A 16,308-nucleotide genomic window follows, 5' to 3' on the forward strand; every position below is an offset into this window, starting at 1 on the left:
CAACCGCAAAAGTACCCCTGGGCATCAACATCGTTCTGTCCCAAGTTTGGGGGAAAATGAGTAGTAAAATTGAAGTGCTTTGCCAGCACTGTGCTGGCAAATGTTTACCTGTGTGGCAGTCAGCTGGGTCTCACATGCATTACCTTTTACCCCCTCCAGAAGCAGGACAATTGTGGGAATTTTCACTGCAGGCTTCACAACATGCAACACAACTGTCGCTCCAGAGTGGGTTTGAAGATCAGCCAAGGGAAAGTTAAATTGCCTCATCTTCAACTTGCTCCTTTAACTGTGGAGAATATGCCCATATTTGTGTTTTGAATCACAAGTCTTTGTCAGCACTCAATCCCGAGGGGGGAGTCATTCCCTGGTCTGCTTTCACTAAGGGCGTGCTCACGTCAGGGCAACCTCACGTCCGAACGATATTTGCATCCCATGTGACTACATGGGAAAATCTTATGTTCAAACGGCAAATTTAACCAAAAAAAAAATTCTGAGCTTTTTACCTCCGATAGTTGGATTCACTTCATCCATCATGCATTCACTAATTCCTTTCTTTAAAACAAGTTTGTTAAGTATCAATTATAGTCTAGATTCTAAGCAAGACATGGCAGATATGACGAAGAATCCAAAATAAATCTTGTCAGTGAGCTCAGAATCCAGGGAAGGAAGTGAAACATAACACACAAAGTTTTAATTATAATATCATTAAAGAAAACAATTTAAAACAACAAATAGCCGGTGTTAGATCATAAATAGCCAGCGTTAGATAAATAAACTAAGGCCCACCAAGGTTTTAAGTTCCCCCTGGAAACGCAGCCTCAATGGTATGGAAGTTTATACAAAGGAGTGGTTAGTCCTACCTTGAGCAGAACCTCAAAAAGCTGGACCTCCTACGAGGCAAAGGTTTTACACAAATGGAAAGGTGGGGAAGGCCTTCTTAGTGAAGAGAAGGATAACAAAGGCATAGAGGTGGGACGATCAGATTTGTTTTAAGTTAAAGGTTATGCTGTAAAGCATGATGTGAGTCCTCCCATAAAGCATTACCTGGGTCTCTTTCATAGATAAACAGTATCCTTTCCAGAGTGACTGTCATCTGCATATGCTGAGTCAATATTACCACCCAGATGTGCAGAGCTATTGAGGACAAGCTCCCTGGTTGGGTTAGATATTTTTATGCTGTTCTGGGCTCATGGGCAGTACCAGGAACACTACCCAGGAGCCTCTCCAAATTATCCCTCTGGTCACAGAGGAGCCCATGAAGAGAAGGAATCAGCAGACCTCCTGCTACGTAAATCAAATCCCCCAAACACGTGGTCGGTGTGGGTGGAGTGCATTACCACACCTACATGCAAAGGACATGACACTCAATCCTAGGCTGTGACACAGGCCAATGAATTGGCTGTCCGTAGGTCAGCTTCTTTACATTTAGCCTTCTGTAGTGAAAATAAGGCAGTGGCAGTTCAATTCACCAGGGGATCGTTGTGTAACTGTATTGTCTATTGTCATTAGGGTTTGGTTTGCAGATAAATGCACAAGTATGAGCTTGCTTCTCCCCAGCTACTTATGACAGAGTACAATAAATTTAACTAACTTTCTTCCCTATATTCTTCAGGAGTCATTACTTCTTGTCTAGTCCTCATAGAGTTATGGAATTTTAATCAAGAAGATATTTTAGTACAGCGTTTTTTTCAAAGCGCACTCCGAGAACACCTGTCTCAGATGTCCTCTTTTCACGATCCAGGTTCTGGAATCACAGTCAAGTCCAACTGGGTCAGTCTCTAGGGATGGGGCGCACGCACCTGCATGTTTAACGAGCTTCCTGGGTGATCTCATGTAAATTAAAGTTTGCCAATTAGTACCTTCAAAGATCGTCTGACTCCATCCTTTCTCAAATCAGTAATCTGCAATTCAGAAAGGGAAAGTGACTTGTCCAGGGTTAACAAAGGAATACCCACAAAACTCAGCCTTTCCCAGGCCTCTGAGATCTGAGTTCAAGGTTCTTTATATCACCCTGCAATGTTTATATTCCCTGCCCGCCCAGTCATAGGCCTGTTGTGCAAAATTCCGTGGAGGAAGAGTTTTTAGTGATCAGCTACTATCAATACTCAAACTCTTTTTGACTTATAATGATATATCTTAATGTAATTGTTTAGAATATACTTGTGGCAATGCTTTCATGTTCCAGAGAACTGTTTAATTGAGAATGTAGTCTCAACATGGAATCTTTGCATACAGAAAACAATAAGCAAAGATAATTGTCAAGTTTGTAATGTAGTCTCAATATAGGCTTTAGATTTGTGCCAAAACTTTGTACAGGCCGGATGGAATTACAGGACATGGTGCTCAGAAACTAAACACCGCAGGCTGACTAGCCCACACTGGTGACTGAAGCCTCTACCTACTTTGTAGGTTCTCGTTCACAGAGTCACTGAGGCTGGTGCCTTTGTTCTTTTCCGTTACTGTCGCGTTGGCCAAAATGAGAACATTCTGGACCCCTCCCACAAGGAATGACTCCAGAAGTCAGTTTAATTACTCTGAAAATCAATTTAAAAAACGTTTCATTTGAAGCGGCATGGCTTAAGTTACAGCTATCAGGTGAAATGGGGCATCTTTTTGTGACCCAGAATAACAGGCTCTCTGCACTCGCTACTGAGACTTTATGAGAGGCAAGGCCCAGCTGTGGAAAATTCTGAAACCAAACGTGGGCTTTGGCTACTGAAAAATTGGAGCTTTTATTCAGGCCGACATGCAGTGTAATTTTATTAAAAACAAAACAAAACAAAGCAACTCATGGGTAGAATTGTTTAATTTTTAAGAAAGTGGCCCTACAGAATAACAGTTCCCTGCCAGGTAGAGTGAGTTACACTAAGACCTTTTTTTTTCCCCCTTTAAGATGACAAAGGCTTTGAATCTGAGAACTGTCAGCCTGCTTGTAGTCCTTTCCATGTGTTGTTCATCTCACTTGAGGTGATAAAGTGCTTTCACAGAGCCAAAAGATTTCTCAGGGATTCGGGAAGTCTTGTCTGGTACCTCTGCAAATTAAGCTTCTGTATTTTGAATTCTCAGACTTCACCTCTGGCAATGTTTTAGCTTCTTACCAGGATTGGAGAGGAGGAAGAAAAAACACTTCACCTCAGATAAAATATTCCCTACGTGTGCTAATCATCTTGGCCCGTAGTTGAGAAGGGCCTTCGGTTACCATTAAAAATATTGATTAACGGAGCCAGTTGATTTGTAGGGTTTCTAAGCAACACGTCCTTTTCAGGCAGATAAGGACCCACCACATCATCTTGGATGTCCTACCTGCGCATCTCTCAGGGCCTCTTTATTATTATGGGCTTTTTCTCAGTTTCCTCTTTTGTATCGTTAACATGATTTAAATGTGAGATAATCACCAAGTGTGCACGACATGATCGTTACTCTCTTTATGCTACTCTCTTTTTTGAAGTAAGGTAACCACTTGCCTGTAGGCTCAGTCATAGATATTTGCCCTTTTCCTGTCTGTAAAAATAACTATGCAGGGTGCAACGATCTATAAGTTCTCTTTCCACTTTAGCATCATGTGGTTAGACCTAGGGCACATTTTATCTATCTTGTCTGTCATTTTTTTTTTTTTTTGGTATGTATTTGTAAAAGGGAGATAGCTAATAACTTTGTGAGTTTAGAAAGGAGCTGCGTCTCTGCATTCTCAATTGAGGATATAGTTGATTTCAAGTTAGAACATGTTAGAATAAAAAAGGCTATGTAAAAGCCTTTTTGACAATAGGCACCACTCAAATATAATGCATTAGGAGGTATACTGTATCTTTGTTTTAATATCCCGATATGAACAGTGTGTAAAAACCATGTAAGTGTTTCCATTTGCACCTTCAATCTGAATACCATTTTCTTTTTAAGAGGGAATTTTAGAAATATAGGTAAAATCAAACTATACACTGTTACTATGGTTATCGTCTGTTTAATGGAAGCATTTGAAGAATATTTATCCTTGACATTTTCCAAATGAAGTTCAGTGAATTGTGCACAGGGGAATACAAATGGATGCATTCATCCTGACTTGAAAAAAACACTCTGGCTTTGTTAAACACCCTTTTCAAACTTTATATTCTCAGTGAGGCACTAAAATCCAGTTTTGTGCTAAAAAAAATAAGTTTTATATATAGATTTTAGGCCTAAATATGCAATTTATCATCAAAAGAAATTGAAAACATTAAAAATATATGTAAAGCCTCCATTTTTTGGAAAGCGATGGTAAATTGAGACACTAGATAATGAATGCTAGCATTAGGTTGGAATTTTAATTTGCTGTGTAATATGAGGGTCATTTATCTCTTCCCCTACCATTTCCTTAATTAACAAATCATATTGGAAACATATGAACAGTTTACCCCTTATTCAGAGCTCTGGATTGTTGTATAATAAATTGAGGACACATTGATTTTTCTACTTTTCTTTATTAGAATATCATCCTTTGGGTGCTTTCTAGTCTACTAGTGAACAATAAACACTGCTAGCTCCAGATGGTGAGAAAATGAATACCTTGCAGGTGCTACACACGTAAGACAGCAGCGAGGAGGAATTGGGTGCGTTCATTGGAATTATAGGGTGACGAGCAATAGGGATGCTAGTGGACACAATTCTTGACTTCCTCCTAGCAGACTCAGTATTGATTCTTAATTCAATGAGATTAAAACTCCAAGACCATGCATTCTGAGTTTCTGTCTTTGTAGTTTTATTGCTTATGCAGGTGGATAAAATGTTGGCAGTTGAATCGACTCCAGGGACTCCAATTGTGTATTGAGTGTCATATGAATATAATAACTTTCTTGTCTTTATTTCAAGTTTTTATTTAAATTCTAGTTAGTAAAGGGGAGCCTGGGTGGCTCAGTCGGTTAAGCGTCCGACTTCGGCTCAGGTCATGATCTCGTGGTTTGTGAGTTCGAGCCCCGCATCAGGCTCTGTGCTGACAGCTCAGAGCCTGGAGCCTGCTTCTGATTCTGTCTCTGTCTCTCTCTCTCTGCCCCTCCCCCACTTGTGCTCTGTCTCTGTCTATCAAAAATAAATAAATGTAAAAAAAATTTAATTCTAGTTAACAGATATGATAAAATGGGCTTCAGGTGTAGAATTTAGTGATTCATCACTTACCTATAACACCCAGTGACCATCACAACTGCCCTTCTTAGTACCCATCACCCATCTAGCCCATCTCCCGTCCACCTCCCTCCATCAACCCTCAGTTTGTTCTCAGTACTTAAGACTCTCTTATGGGACACCTGGGTGGCTCAGTGAGTTAAGTGTCCGACTTCAGCTCAGGTCATGATCTTGCAGTCCATGAGTTCGAGCCCCGTGTGCTAACAACTCAGAGCCTGGAGCCTACTTCAGATTCTGTGTCTCCCTCTCTTTCTTCCCCTCCCCTATTCACACTCTGTCCCTCTCTCAAAAATAAAATAAATATTAAAAATGTTTTTTTTTAAAAAGAGTCTCTTATAATTCATTTCCCTCACTCTTTCTTCCCCTTCCCCTATATGCATCTTTTTCTTAAATTCCACATATGAGTGAAATCAGATGGTACCTGTCTTTCTCTGACTGACTTATTTCACTTAGCATAATACACTCTAGCTCCATCCACGTCATTGCAAATGGCAAGATTTCATTCTTTTTGGTGGCTGAGTAATATTCCATTGTATCGATAAACCACATCTTCTTTATCCATTCATCAGTTGATGGGCATTTGGGCTCCTTCCATAGTTTGGCTATTGTTGATAATGCTACTATAAACATCGGGGTACACGTGCTCCTTCAAATGAGTATTTGTATATCTTTTGGATAAATACGTAGTAATGCAATTGCTGAGTCATAGAGTAGTTCTATTTTTAACTTTTTGAAGACTCTCCACACAGATTTTCAGAGTGGCTGCACCAGTTTGTATTCCCAGCAACAGTGCAAGGGGGTTCCTCTTTCTCCATATCCTTGCCAACACCTGTTGTTTTCTGTGTTGTTAATTTTAGCCATTTTGACAGGTGTGAGGTGCTATCTCATCATGGTTTTGATTTGTATTTCCCTGATGATGAGTGATGTTGAGCATCTTTTCATGTGTCTGTTAGCCATCTGGATGTCTTCTTTGGAAAAATGTCTATGCATGTCAATTGCCCATTTCTTTTTTTTTTTTAATGTTTATTTATTTTTGAGAGAGAGAGAGAGTGAGGAAGGGCAGAGAGAGAGGGAGACAGAATCTGAAGCAGGCTCCAGGCTCCGAGCTGTCAGCACAGAGCCTGATGTGGAGCTTGAACTCACGAACTGTAAGATCATGACCTGAGCCTAAGTCAGACGCTTAACCGATGGAGCCACTCAGGTGCCCCTCGTCTGCCCATTTCTTAACTGGATTATATTCTTGGGTGTTGAGTTGGATAAGTTCTTTATGTATTTTGGATACTAACCCTTTATCCAATATGCCATTTGCAAATATCTTCTCCCATTCTGTCAGTTGCCTTTTATTTTTGTTGATTGTTTCCATTGCTGTGCAGAAGCTTTTTATCTTGATGAAGCCCCAATAGTTCATTTTTGCTTTCATGTCCCTTGCCTTCAACAATGTGTCTAGTAAGAAGTTTCTCTGGCCAAGGTCAAAGACATTGCTGCCCGTGTTCTTTTCTAGGATTTTGATGATTTCCTGTCTCACATTTAGGTCTTTCGTCCATTTTGAATTTATTTTGTGTATGGTGTAAGAAAGTCATCCAGTTTCATTCTTTTACATGTTGCTGTCCAGTTTTCCCAACACCATTTGTTGATGAGACTGTCTTTCTTCCATTGGATATTCTTTCCTGCTTTGTCAATGATGAGTTGACCATATAGTTGTGGGTCTGTTTCTGGATTTTCTGTTCTGTTCCATTGATCTATGTTCTGTTTTTGTGCCAGTACCATACTGTCTTGATGACTACAGCTTTGTAGTATAGCTTGTCTGAAATCATGATGCCTCCAACTTTGCTTTTCTTTTTCAAGGTTGCTTTGGTTTTTGTGGTTCCATACAAATTTTAGGATTGTTTGTTCTAGCTCTGTGAAAAATGCTGGTAGTTTTTTGATAGGGATTGCATTCAAAATGTAGATTTTTTTTGGATAGTACAGACATTTTAACAATGTTTGGTCTTCTGTGAGTATGGAAGGTTTTCCATTTTTTTTGCATTCTCTTCAATTTCCTTCATAAGTTTTCTAGAGTTTGCAGAGTATAGATCTTTTACCTTTTTGGTTAGATTTATTCTTAGGTATCTTATGGTTTTTGGTGCAATTGTAAGTGGTATAGATTCCTTGATTTCTTTTTCTGCTGCTTCATTATTGGTGTTTAGAAATGCAACAGGTTTCTGTACATTGATTTTATATCCTGTGACTTTGCTGAATTCATGTATTAGTTCTAGCAGTTTTTCAGTTGAGTCTTTCAGGTTTTCTACAGAGTATCATGTCATCTGCAAATAGTGAAAGTTTTATTTCTTCCATGCCAATTTGGATGCCTTTTATTTCTATTTGTTGTCTGATTGCAGAGGCTAAGACTTCCATGGTTTCCACTACTTAACCATGTTAAATAGTCATGGTGAGAGTGGACATCCCTGTCTTTTTCCTGACCATAGAGGAAAAGCTCTCAGTTTTTCCCCATTGAGGATGATATTAGCTGTGGGTCTTCCATACATGGTCTTTATGATGTTGACATATGTTCCAGCTAGACCTACTTTTTTGAGGGTTTTTTAATCAGGAATGGATGCTATATTTTCTCAAATGCTTTTTCTGCATCTATTGAGAGGATCATAAGATTCTTATCCTTTCTTTTATGAATATGATATATCACATTGATTGATTTGCAAATATTGAACCACACCCATAGCCCAGGAATACACCCCATTTGATCCTGGGGAAAATTTCTTTTAATGTATTGTTGGATTTGATTTGCTAGTATCTTGTTGGGAATTTTTGCATCCATGTTCATCAGGGATATTGGCCTGTAATTCTTCTTTTTAGTGGGGTCTTTGTCTAGCTTTGGAATCAAGGTAATACTAACTTTGTAGAAGGACTTTACAATTTTTCCTTCCATTTCTATTTTTTTGGAACAATTTGAAAAAAAAATAGGTATAAAGTCTTCTTTAAATCTCTGGTAGAATTCCACTGGAAATCCATCTGACGTTGGACTTTAGTTTGTCGGGAGATTTTTGATTACTGATTCAAATTTTTCACTGGTTATGGATCTGTTCAAATTTTCTATTGTTTTTAATTTTGTTTTATTTATTTTTATTTTTTAATTTACATCCAAGGTAGTTACCATATAGTGCAATAATGATTTCAGGAGTAGATTCCAGTGATTCATCCCCTATGTATACCAGTGCTCATCCCAACAAGTGCCCTCCTTAATGCCCATCTCCCCACCCAATACCCCTCTAGCAACCCTCAGTTTGTTCTCTGTATTTAAGAGTCTCTTATGTTTTGTCCCCCTCCCTGTTTTTATATTATTTTTGCTTCCCTTCCCTTATGTTCATCTGTTTTGTCTCTTAAATTCCACATAGGAGTGAATTCATATGATATTTGTCTTTCTGTGACTAATTTCGCTTAACGTAATACCCTCTAGTTCCATCCACGTTGTTGCAAATGGCAAGGTTTCATTCTTTTTGATTGCCAAGTAATACTCCATTACACACACACACACACACACACACAGCATCTTCTTTATCCATTCATCCATCGATGGACATTTGGGCTCTTTCCATACTTTGGCTATTGTTGATAGTGCTGCTGTAAACATTGGGGTGCATGTGCCCCTTTGAAACAGCACACCTGCATCCCTTGGATAAATACCTAGTAGTGCAATTTCTGGGTCGTTGGGTAGTAGGGTAGTTCTATGTTTAGCTTTTTGAGGAACCTCCATACTGTTTTCCAGAGTGGCTGCACCAGTTTGCATTCCCACCAACAATGCAAAAGAGATCCTCTTTCTCCGCATGCTCGCCAACATCTGTTATCGCCAACATAGAACATATGTTCTATGAATTTTATGAATCATTCAATCAGCTTTTATAACATTCCCATTAATGTTAGCCATTCTGACAGGGGTGAGGTGGTATCTCATTGTGGTTTTGATTTGTATTTCCCTGATGATGAGTGATGTTGAGAGTTTTTTCATGTGTGTGTTAGCCATCTGGATGTCTTCTTTGGAAACGCATCTATTCATGTCTTTTGCCCATTTCTTCACCGGATTATTTGTTTTGGGGGTGTCAACTTTTCTATTTCTTCCTCTTTCAGTTTTGGTAGTTTGTGAGTTTCTGGGACTTTGTCCATTTCTTCCAGATTGCCAGTGTCTTCCAGTTTGTTGGCATATAATTTTTCATAATATTCTCTTATGATTATTTGTATTTCTGTGGTGTTGATGATCTCTCCTCTTTCATTTGTGATTTTATTTGTTTTGGTCCTTTCTTTTTTCTTTTTGATAAGTCTGGCTAGGGGTTTATCAATTTTATTAATTCTTTCAAAGAACCATCTCTTAGTTTCATTGGTCTGTTCTACCGGCCTTTTTTATTTTTCATACCATTTATTTCTGCTGTAATCGTTATTATTTCCCTTCTTCTGCTGGCTTTAGGCTTCAAAACAACATATACTTTTTTAACATTTATTTATTTATTTTGAGAGAGAGAGCTCATGCACATGTGAGTGAGTTGGGGAACATCAGAGAGAGAGGTAGAAACAGAATCCCAACCAGGCTCTGCACTGTGGGTAGCAGTGCAATTTCTGGGTCGTAGGGCTTGATCTCACAAACTGGGAGATCGTGACCTGAGCTGAAACCAAGAGTCAGGTGCTTACTTCACCTTTTTAAGGTGTACTGTTCTATGAATTTTATGAATCATTCAATCAGCTTTTAAAACATTCCCATTACATGAAAAAGTTCCTTCGTGTCTCTTCCTTGTCAATCCTCCCTTTCTACACCCAGTCCCTGGCAGTCATTGATCACTGCTCTATAATTCTATAAGTTCACCTCTTCCAAAATGCCATATGAATGGAATCATGCAAATGTAGAGTCTTTTGTATCTGGATTTTTAAATTTAGCATAATGCCTTTTACATTCATTGCTATTGCATGCAACAATTGGTTTTTAGGATGAAATAATATACATACCTTGTGAGTTGTAAAATACAGAAAAAAAAATGAAGAAAAACACCAATAATCCTACCATTAAAATAACCAACATATTCATTGCTTTTGAAACATTTACTTCTAAGTTTTTCTTTACGTATGTATCATTACACACACACATGCACGTACACACACACATCATTTGACTTTTTCCTATGTATGTGTATATGAACAGTTTTGTAGTTTTTCAAATAACATTATATTAAAATAAATTATTTCTTGTGTCATTAGTCTTCATGAGTCTAATTATGCAGGCTGCAAATGCTATATTGTATATCAATTATTTAACTATGACTATACTTTTTAGATATTTTGTGGTTGTTTCCAATTTCCAATTTTTTACTATCATAACACAACAGTGAACATTTTGCAGTATAACATTTTTGAGAAGTGGAAACCTTAGTGTCAGCTGATCATAGAGTTTGTAGTCTGAATATGAGAGGGAATCTGGTGTATGATGAATGCAAAACAAGGACTGTGTTTTTTTCAGGGAAAGTCTTATAAGAATGTATGCATCTAAGAGAAGCAATATTATAGTATAACATACAGGCTCCTAAATCTGCAAAATACCAAAAACAAAAACAAAAGTGTACATAAATAGCTTCCCTTCGTTTAATATGTTGTATTGAGTGCTTGATACATCTTATCTCATTTAACTCTTACAATAACTTTAAGAGGTAGTGTGGTAGGCGAATGACACCCTAACCTAACCCCTAGAACCTGTGAATATGTTATCATTCATGGAAAAAAGGGATTTTACAGATGTAATTAAGGTGAGAGACCTTAAAATAGGGAGGTTGTTCTGGAGAATCATTGTGGACCCATGTTGATCGACATTAGCCCTTAAAAGCAGAGAACTTTCTCTGGCCAGAGTAAGAGGTATGGCAAACAAAAGCCAGAGGGATCCGACGTGTGAGGTCTCAATGCCTTATCACTGGCTATGAGGATGGAAGGGACAAAGTGACAAGGAACGCAAGTGGTGATAAGAAAGCTAAGAGAGGACTCCAGCTGACAGCCAACAAGGAAGCAGGGACCCCAGTCCCACAATCACAAAGAACTGAATCCTGTGAGGAGTAGAGTCTTGTCCAGAGCCTCCAAATAAGAGTCCAGGCTGGCAGATACCTTGATTTTGGCCTTGTGAGACCTAGAGCAGAGAAACCAGCCAAGTCACTTAGACTTCTGACTTCCAGAACTGTGAGCTAATAAATTTGTGTTGCTCCAATCTGCTAGGTGTGTGGTAATTTGTTATGACAGCAATAGAAAACTAATATCATTAGGCCCTATGTTATTTTCACTTAATAATTAAAACCAAAAGTTTGGAGAGTTGTAGTGATTTCCTCAAGGTCATTCATGATCAAGTCAGCATCTAATACCAAGTCAAACCGGCTTTTTGAGAAAATGTTAGTGTATATATTATTATATTATAATATTATATATTATATTTATATTTTTAGTATATATGTATTCTAGATGATCATTTATTTTGTTGCTTTAAAAGATAGAAATGGCATTTTTTTTTTAATTTTTTTTTTTTCTTCAACGTTTTTATTTATTTTTGGGACAGAGAGAGACAGAGCATGAACGGGGGAGGGGCAGAGAGAGAGGGAGACACAGAATCGGAAACAGGCTCCAGGCTCCGAGCCATCAGCCTAGAGCCTGACGCGGGGCTCAAACTCACGGACCGTGAGATCGTGACCTGGCTGAAGTCGGACGCTTAACCGACTGCGCCACCCAGGCGCCCCAGAAATGGCATTTTTAATGACTTAAAATTTTTTGCATTTCTTTTGTATCATTAGTTAAAAAATTTTTTTTAATATTTATTTATTTTTGAGACAGAGAGAGAGACAGAGCGCAAGCAAGGGAGGGACAGAGAGAGAGAGAGAGGAGATACAGAATCTGAAACGGGCTCCAGGCTCTGAGCCATCAGCGCAGAGCCCAACTCAGGGCTCAAACTCAGGATCAGCGAGATCATGACCTGAGCTGAAGTCAGAGGCCCAACCGACTGAGCCACCCAGGCACCCCTGTATCATTAGTTTCTAAAGATTTATTAAAGTGATACTCTTTTTGGTACACCTGGGTGTCTTCATCAGTTAAGTGTCTGACTTAATTTTGGCTCATGTCATGATCTCACAGTTCGTGAGTTCGAGTCCCACATTGGCTAGCTCTGAGCTGACAGCGTGGGGCCTGCTTGGGATTCTCTCTCTCGCTCTCTCTCTGCCCCTCCCCCACTCTCACCCACACACATACTCTCTCTCTCTCTCAAAAGTAAATAAACTTAAAAAAACAATATTCTTTGTATATCCCTAATGCTATTCATTTATGGCTTCTCTGTTTTCTAGTTCTGGGTGTGGCTATTGTATTGGTTACTTTTAAGAAACACCCTTTAATTGTATTAACCAACTCTAGTGTTTTCTTTCTGTATTCTGTTTATTAATCTCTTCTACTTTCTTCAGATTTATTTTAATTTTTTATTTTGGTAAAATGCACATAATGTAAAATGTACCATCTTAACCATGTTTTTGTGCACAGTTCATTGGCATTAAACATATTCATAATGCTGTAGAAGCATCACCACTATCTGTGTCCAAAACTCTTTTCATCTGGTAAAACTGAAACTCTATAGCCATTAAACAATAGCCACCACTCCTCACTCTTCCCAGCCTCTGGCAACCACCATTTTATTTTCTGACTCTGTAATTCTGGTTGTTCTAAGTACTTCTTATAAGTGAAATCATACAGTATTTGTCTTTTTGTGACTAGCTTATTCCATTGAGCAAAATAACCTCAAGTTTCACCTATGTTGTAGCATATGCCAGAATTTTCTTTCCTTTCTTTTAATATGAAATTTATTGTCAAATTGTTTTCCATACAACACCCAGTGCTCATCCCAACAGGTGCCCTCCTCAATGTCCATCACCCACTTTCCCCTCCCTCCCACCCCCCCACCAACCCTCAGTTTATGCTCAGTTTTTAAGAGCCTCTTATGGTTTGGCTCCCTCTCTCTCTAACTTTTTTTTCCCTTCCCCTCCCCCATGGTCTTCTGTTAAGTTTCTCAAGATCCACATAAGAGTGAAAACATATGGTATCTGTTGTTTCTTTTTAAAGCTGAATAATGTTCCATTGCATGCATATACCGCATTTTGCTTATACATTTATCTCTTGATGGTCACTTAGGCTTCTCCATGTTTTACTTACCTATTATGAATAACACGGCTAAGAACTGAAATGGATGGATCATATGGTAATTCTATCTTTAATTTTTTGGGGAACTGACATACTGTTTCCACAGAGGCTGTACCATTTTATATCCCCAACAACAGTGCACAAGTGTTCCCATGTCTCCATATCCTCATTTGATATATTTTTTTTTTTCTGAATAGTGGCCATCCTAATGGGTTGAGGTGGTATTACCTATGGAATCAATGGTGATGTCCTCACTTTCATTTCTAATTTTAGTAATTTGACTATTTTCTCTTTTTTTCTTAGTCCATCTAAGCTAAAGGTTTGTCCATGTTGTTGATGTTTTCAAAGAAGCAAATTTTAGTTTCGTTGATTTTTTGTTATTCTTTCTATTCTCTATTTCATTTATGTCTGCTATAATCTTTATTATTTCCTGCCTTCTGCTAGCTTGGGGTTTCATTTTTTTTCTTCTATTTCTACTTCCTTAACTTGTAAAGTTAGGTTGTTGATTTCAGATCTTTCTTACTTTTTTTTGGAGTTTACTTGACACAAAATGTTAGTTTCAGGTATTCACCTAAGTGATTTGACACATTTATACATTATGCTGTATTCACAAGTATAGCACCATCTGTCCCATTACATTGCTATTTTAATATCATTGACTGTATTCCTTATGCTGTTTTTTATTCCTGTGATTTACTCATTCCATAACTGGAGGCCTGTATCTCCCTTTCCCCCTCACTCAATTTGCCCATCCCCCCACTCCCTCCCCTCTGGCAACCATCAGTTTGTTTTCTGTATTTATAGTTCTGATTCTGCTTTTGATTTATTCATTTTTTTAGATTTCATTTATGAGTGGAATCATGGTATTTGTCTTCAGTATGACTTATTTCACTTAGCATAATACCCTCTAGGTCTATCCATGTCTCAAATGGCTCAGTGTTATCCCCTTTCATGGCTGTGTAATATTCCATTGTGAATATATACCACATTTTTCTTATCCATTCTTCTATTTATGGACATGTAGAATGCTTCCATGTCTTAGCTATTGTAAATAATGCTGCAATAAAACATATATCTTTTAAAGTTAATGTTTTGGTTTTCCCTGGGTAAATTCCCAATAGTGGAATTATTGGATCATATGGTATTTCTGTTTTTAATTTTTGAGTAATCTTCATACTGTTTTCCACAGTGATTTTACCACTTTGCATCCCCACCAACAGTGCATGAGAGTTCCTTTTGTCCACATCCTCACCAACAGTTGTTGTTTCTTTTCTTCTTGATTTTAGCCAATATAACAGGTTTGAGGTGATATCTCATTGTGGTTTTGATTGGCATTTCCCTGATGATTAGTGACATTGAGCATCTTTTTATGTGTATATCTTATTTGGAAAAATGTCTATTCAGTTCCTCTGCCCATTTTTGAATCTGATTATTTTGATGGTGTTGAGTTGCATAAGTTCTTTATATATTTTGAATATTTATCCCTTCATCAGATATATCATTTGTAAATATCTTCTTCCATTTGGTAGACTTGCCTTTTTGCTTTGTTGATGATTTCCTTTGCTGCGAAAAGCTTTTTATTTTTATGTAGTTCCAATAGTTTATTTTTGCTTTTGTTTCCGCTGCCTTAGGAGACATATCTAGAAAAATGCTGGTATGGCTGATGTCAAATTACTACCTGTGTTCTCTTCTAGAATTTTAATGGTTTCAGGTCTCAGGTTTAAGTTTTTAACCATTTTCAGTTTATTTTTGTGTATGGTATTAGAAAGCAGTCCAGTTTTATACTTTTATGTGTAGCTGTCAAGTTTTCCAGCACCATTTTTTTAAAAAGACTGTCTTATTTGCATTGTATACTCTTGCCTCTTTTGTTATAGATTCATTGATCACATAGTTGTAGGTGTATTTCTGGGGTCTTTATTCTTTTCCATTGGTCTATGTATCAATTTTTGTACCAATATTATGCTGTTTTGATTTCTACAGCTGTTTAGTATATCTTGAAATCTGGAATTGTGATACCTCCAGCTTTGTTCTTCTTTCTCCAGATTGCTTTGGCTATCTTTTCTGGTTCCATACAAATTTTCGGGTTATTTTGTTATACTTCTGTGAAAAATGCTGTTGGTTTTTTGATATGGATTACACTGAATCTTTAGATTGCTTTGGGTAATATGGCCTTTTTGACAAGATTAATTCTTCCAATCCATGATCATGGAATATCTTTTCATTTGTTGGTGTCATCTTCAATTTCTTTTGTCAGTGCTTTGTAGTATACAGAGTACAGGTTTTTCACCTCTTTAAGTTTATTCCTAGGTATTTTAATCTTCTTGGTGCAATTGTAAATGGCATGGTTTTTTTTTTTTAATTTCTCTTTCTGCAACTTTATTGTTAGTGTTCAGAAAAACTACCAATTTCTGGGTATTAATTTTGTATCCTGCCACTTTACTGAATTTGTTTATTACTTCTAGTAGTTTTTTTGTGGAGTCCTTAGGACTTTCTATGTATAGCACCATGATGTCTAGAAAGAGAAGAGTGACAATTTAGCTTCTTCTTTTTTTTTTTTTTTTTTTTTTACCAATGTGATACTTGTTACATCTTTTTATTCTCTGAGTGTTGTGGCCAGAACTTCTAGTACTATGTTGAATAAAAGTGTTGAGAGTGGACTTCCCTGTCTTGTTTCTGGCCTTAGAGGGAAAGTTCTCAGTTTTTCACTATTGAGGATGATGTTAGCTGTGGGTTTTTCATATATGGCCTTTATTATGTTGAGTTATATTCCCTCTAACCTCATTTTGTTGAGATTTTATCATCAATGGATGTTGTACTTTGTCAGATGCTTTTTCTGCATATATGGAGATGATTATATTATTTTTATTCTTCATTTTGTTGATCAGATCTATGATCTTGATTGACTTGTGGGTATTGGACCATCTTTGCATCCTGGGAATAAATCCCAACTGATCCTGGTGAATGATTTTT

Source organism: Leopardus geoffroyi, chromosome X, assembly GCF_018350155.1.
Source record: "Leopardus geoffroyi isolate Oge1 chromosome X, O.geoffroyi_Oge1_pat1.0, whole genome shotgun sequence".
Classification (NCBI taxonomy): Eukaryota; Metazoa; Chordata; class Mammalia; order Carnivora; family Felidae; genus Leopardus; species Leopardus geoffroyi.